The sequence below is a fragment of the Podarcis erhardii genome (genome assembly GCF_964252035.2).
Source record: "Podarcis erhardii genome assembly, chromosome: 8".
Taxonomy (NCBI): domain Eukaryota; kingdom Metazoa; phylum Chordata; class Lepidosauria; order Squamata; family Lacertidae; genus Podarcis; species Podarcis erhardii.
This window is the reverse complement of record NC_138499.1, coordinates 37,325,381-37,331,461: the sequence shown is the minus strand read 5'-3', so window position 1 is coordinate 37,331,461 and position 6,081 is coordinate 37,325,381.

Below are 6,081 nucleotides of genomic sequence, written 5' to 3'. Positions count from 1 at the left end.
TGGTAGCTCAGGTTACAGACGCTTCAGGTTACAGACTCTGCTAACCCAGAAATAGTACCTCAGGTTAAGAACTTTGCTTCAGGATGAGAACAGAAATCATGCTCCAGCGGCGTGGCAGCAGGAGGAGGCCCCATTAGCTAAAGTGGTGCTTCAGGTTAAGAACAGTTTCAGGTTAAGAACGGACCTCCAGAACAAATTAAGTACTTAACCCGAGGTACCACTGTAAACAGAGCTCAAGTTACTGTTTTTGTTTATGCTATATGGCAGGAATGCTCAACAGGTCGATCGTAATCTACCGGTCGATTGCAGGGCATCCCTGGTTGATCGCGTATTCCTGATCGTGATCAGTGCTCCCCCAAAGAAGCTCAACAACTTTGGTCAATACAATACAATACTGCTAGTTTTTTTTTTAGTAGGAGTAGATCGCAGTCTCTTGGAAGTTGGACATTCCTGAGGCAATGAACAGATAAAAGGGATAACGGTAGAAAGTAAACAATATAAGGTTAAGGCCTTTGCTGATGACTTGGTACTAACTTTGGAAAATTCGACAAATACTGTAACAGAAGTTTTGAATGAAATAGAACAGTTTGGCCAATTGGCGGGATTTATTTTGAATAAGAAAAAGACAAAAATGATTAGTAAAAATATGGATCGAGAAACTATCGATAAAGTGCAGCAACAATTAGAAATAGAAGTGGTAAAGAAAGTTAAATATTTAGGAGTTTGGTTAACCCCCAGAAGTATTGATTTGTATCAGAACAACTACATACCAACCTGGAGTAAGATTAAAAAAGACTTAGAGGTGTGGGAAAGAATGAATATCTCATTTTGGGGAAGAATTGCAATAATAAAAATGAACGTGCTACTAAAGATGTTATTCTTATTTCAAACCGTTCCAGTAATCAGGGGGGCAGCTATCTTTAAAAATTGGCAAAGAGAAATTTCAAGGTTTATATGGCAGGGTAAGAAGCCGAGAATAAAGTTTAAGCTACTGACTGATATGAAAGAAAGAGGAGGCTTCGCCCTGCCAGACCTGAAATTATATTATGAAGCATCTTGCCTATGCTGGTTGAAGGAATGGATGAAATTAGAAAACACTGATTTGCTAGATCTAGAAGGTTTTGATAATAGATTTGGGTGGCATGCTTATTTATGGTATGATAAAAAGCGAGTACATAAAGGTTTCGAAAACCACACCATAAGAAGGTCTTTGATAGAGGTTTGGGAAAAGTATAAAAACTTGTTGGAAGTAAAAACTCCGTATAGGTTGTCACCACTAGAAGTGCTGAGTGTGAAAAAAATGAATATGAAAGGGGGGTGGGCAACATACCAGAATTTAATAATAAAAATAGCAGGTAAATGGAGGTTGAAGTCGTTTGAAGTAGTTAAGGAACATGTTAATGATTGGCTGCACTATTTTCAAATCAATGAAATGTTTAAAAAAGATCTAAAACTAAGAGGTTTTGAGGATAAAGAGTCGAAATTTCAGAAAGAAATAATAAACAGTGATTTTAAAGTTTTGGCTAAAATGTATAAGATATTATTAGAATGGTATACAAAGGATGAAGAGGTAAAATCGGTTATGATTGACTGGGCCAAAGATTTTGGATATAATATACAAATGGAGGATTGGGAGAAATTATGGAAAGAAGGTTTAAGATTCACTGCATGTACAACAATAAAAGAAAATGTGATGAAAATGATGTATCGATGGTATGTAACACCAGTGAAGTTAGCAAGGATGTATAAAAGATGTAACAAATGTTGGAAATGTAAAGAAAAAGAGGGTACATTCTATCATATGTGGTGGGAGTGTAAGAAAGTAAAAAGCTTTTTGGGAAATGATATATAACGAATTGAGGAAATGTTTAAGTACACTTTTGTTAAGAAACCAGAAGCGTTTTACTTGGTATTACAGGGAATGAGATAAATAAGAAAGGAAGGAAGCTATTTCTATATGCAGTGACTGCTGCAAGAATACTGATGGCTCAGAAATGGAAGCAAGAGGAGCTACCTACATTAGAAGAATGGAGATTGAAGATGACGGAGTTTGCAGAACTTGATAGACTGACGGGAAGGATCCGAAATCGACGAGATCAGAGATTTATAGAAGACTGGGAAAAGTTTACAGAGTATATGCACAAATTAAGTGATAATCAAATAACGCTTGTAAGCTTCAACAAAGCTCTGTAAAAAGAAACGTTAGAATATGAGTAAAATAAGATTTAATTTATAAAAATAATAGAAGTAAGGTTTTAGAAATGTGTAAGAAATCAAGAAGGGAAGGAGTATCAGTCAAGTTGAGGGAAGTCAAAAAAGAGAATGGATATAAAAAAGATGTATGAACTGTATAAATTTTATATTGGAAAAAATTGAATAAAAAATTATTTTTTAAAAAAAGGAAGTTGGACATTCCTGCTATATGGCATGGTTTTATTTCTTATACAAATTGTAAGGTACACAGTCGCTCAGTGTCACCAGTATATGCAAATGTTTGTCTCAACGAAGATGTTTTAGAACCTTTATGTGTAATAATGCACATAAAGAACTAACAGATGGAGAATACGTTTGTCTTTACATATCTTTGTTATGTGTAAAGGGAATCTTTGTATGAGCTATCCCTTTGGAGCTGTGCTATATCTTTATACTTCCAGGATGTGACTCTTTATGGTTTACATTTTGTGTGTGTTTGCTCTCTTTCTTTTTGTTACGTTTGCACTTTTTAAACAAAATCATTAAAATATTAAATGTTTAAAAGTTAAAAGGGATGATTTGTAGAAAATGGCACTTCAATCAATGGCAACTCTTTTTCCAATTTACAAAAATAAAACCAACATATTTAGGAAGGAGAACAACAAAAAAATGTTAGGTTTTTAACGTGCACTTTAAAGGAAAAGGCCTGTGATAGGGTGTCGCAAGAGGAAGAATTCCAGTTATAGGGGAAAGGAAACAAGGGCAGCCAAAAACAAACAAACCAGTCCAAAGAAAGAATTAAAGGAAAGGCAGGCACAGAAAACAGAAGAGTCGTAGATAACAGAAAAGGAAGGCAGTATCATCCTGTTTTTAAGTAAGGTGCTGACATGATGACATGCTGGATCAAATATCTAGACCAGGCATGGCCAAACTTGGCCCTCCAGCTGTTTTGGGACTACAACTCCCATCATCCCTAGCTAACAGGACCAGTGGTCAGGGATGATGGGCACTGTAGTCCCAAAACAGCTGGGGGGCCAAGTTTGGCCATGCCTGATCTAGGCAGTCTCAAGTCAAATGGCTGGCTGTTAAACCTGAAAGCAGAAGCTCAGCCATCCTGGCTTCTGGGAAGTGGGGTGGGTGGCTAGAACAGGGAACCAATTGCACTGCTAGATTGTCAGGCAGAAGCACTGGTTAAAATGGTAATGCGGTGTGTGTGTATTATGTACTGAGTTGAATAGGATCCAAAATGCAGCAGTCTGATTGGTCCTAGAACAACAGGATTCAGAATGCAGCAGTCTGATTGGCCCTAGAACAATAGGATCCAGAATGATTCAGTCTGATTGGTCCACAGGAGCCACCCAATCCAGCTCCAGGTGGAAGTGAATCCGCAACCTGATTGGCCTACAGGTGAATCCCAGAATTAGCTAATCACGTGGGGCCCATTGTGTAATGTATATAAAGCAGACATTCTGGGACAACTTCCATTCCTCCTCACCACTATGAGCTGAATAAAGAGCATGAAATCCACTCTCAACTTTCAGTGTCTGTGTGTGTGTGTGTGTGTGTGTGTGTGAGAGAGAGAGAGAGAGAGAGAGAGAGAGAGAGAGGGAGTTTGGAACAGGGCAAAGTATGCCAACAGAAAGCTAAAAAGAACTTTTAAGTGTAACATAATTTATGAATTATCTGAAATACCCAGTCAGCAAGCAGCCAGTCATGTGGCAAGTATACCAATTATATTATTGAGGCAGCTGTAAAAAAATGAATATTTTGAAGTATCATGAATCATTGTTCCGTTCATTTTTATTGCTTAAATGCTACTGTCACATACAGGTTGTTGCTACAGTGTTGAGTGCCCTGCGTTGTTCACAGGACGTGGATAACTTTTTATCCCAGTTGGTGTCAGCACTGGACTTGAAATTGTTTCGACAGTATATGTAATTGTTTTCATATGTTTGTTTTAGCTGGCTTGTATCCAGTGCAACGCTAAGTAAGCTCCCGTCAGCGCAAGGCTTCATGCTTTCCCCACCCTGCTCCTCCCGCACCCTCTTCAAATCTGCTCCAGAGTATCAAGGGAACCCCTAGAACAGATTTAGGGGAGGCACAAAGTGAACAACCTTGTGCCGACAGGACACTTCTCTAGGGCTGCATTAGATGCAAGCCACTGCTTTTATAAATGCATTTTTAAAAATTATGTTGTGAGATCACTTTGAGATGCTTCATAAGAAGCAATTCATAAATAAATAGAAATAATAAATAACTAGCTTTACTGATTTTACAGTCATTATCTGCATGTATCCTAGGCTCATAACGTATCAAATCACACTTGCAATTGGTGAAGTTTCTGAACGATGGTGAATTAACAGCCTTCTAGTCCAAGAGTGGGACGCGGGTGGCGCTGTGGGTGAAACCTCAGTGCCTAGGACTTGCCGATCGCATGGTCGGCGGTTCGAATCCCCGCGGCGGGGTGAGCTCCCGTCTTTCGGTCCCAGCTCCTGCCCACCTAGCAGTTCGAAAGCACCCCTAAGTGCAAGTAGATAAATAGGTACCGCTTTATAGCGGGAAGGTAAACGGTGTTTCCGTGTGCTGCACTGGTGCTGGCTCGCCAGAGCAGCTTCGTCACGCTGGCCACGTGACCCGGAAGTGTCTCCGGACAGCGCTGGCCCCCGGCCTCTTAAGTGAGATGGGTGCACAACCCTAGAGTCAGACACGACTGGCCCGTATGGGCAGGGGTACCTTTACCTTTACCTTTAGTCCAAGAGTGTAAATACAATGTTGACTAGAATTAATAAGTTATGGAACTTTTTCCTATCCAACATTTACACAAAAACAATAAGCAACTTTTCATACAGGAACCATGTGGAAACAACAACAACAAAGGCAGTCAGCGTATACCCAGAGTATATCAATTTTTTAAATTATTTTTTGCTTGAAATCATCTGAACCTGAACTAACATTTGTTTCATGTGTCAGGTTGTTTTTGTCATTATTATTTTCTTATTATGAAAGAGCTCTTTGAACAGCTATAGTAAGAGCAAATACTGCTACTAGGTTTGTTCCCATATTATACAGCTGAAAGCAATTTTCGGCAGATTGCTCTTTGCAGCTACAGGAAGAGAGGAAGCAGTGCTTAATTATATAATTAAAGTTGTGGAAAGAAATAAACTTCCCTTGGGATGGGGTTGTACTTCAAAATTCAGTTTTTCTAAAGATGATAAAGGATGGATGTGTAAAATTTTGAATATCTTTTGCATGTTTTCCTACATGATAACATGGGGGGGGGGGGAGAGAGAATCCATCCTTTTCATTATTCAGACATCCTGATAGCATTGTACTATGCATACTTTCTCCATAGTTTGTTTAGGATTGCTGCCTAAAACGCTGAAGGCATGGTGACAGTCCAAGAAATTTGATAGTAGGGATATTGTTATGAGTTTGTTAAATTCCTGGATCTAGTAGGAGTTAAGGCTAGGTGTTAAGTCTGGGTTCCAGACGCATAGCTGTCAACTTTTCCCTTTTCTTGCAAGGAATCCTATTTGGAATAAGGGAATTTCCCTTTAAAAAAGGGAAACGTTGACAGCTATGCCCAGACACATGTGTACTAAGCCAGACCTGGGTGTATTAAGCCGTGTGTTAGACACTTCTAAATCCTGTAATCAGCAAGCATTAAAAGCAAATTAAGCTAGAAATATGAAATTAGCATGTGTTAAAGGCTAATTAAGCCAGGCTAACATCCTCATGAGATGGGGTATGAGTCATTAAAGGAACACAATGGATCAAAGGAACCTGGTATGAGATGACAAATGAGTAGTGCCTTTCACTCCACAGAAACAACCCCTTCTGCTGCTTTCTGCTGATTGCTGGAAACAGTGCCTTTTGGGGCAAATAGCA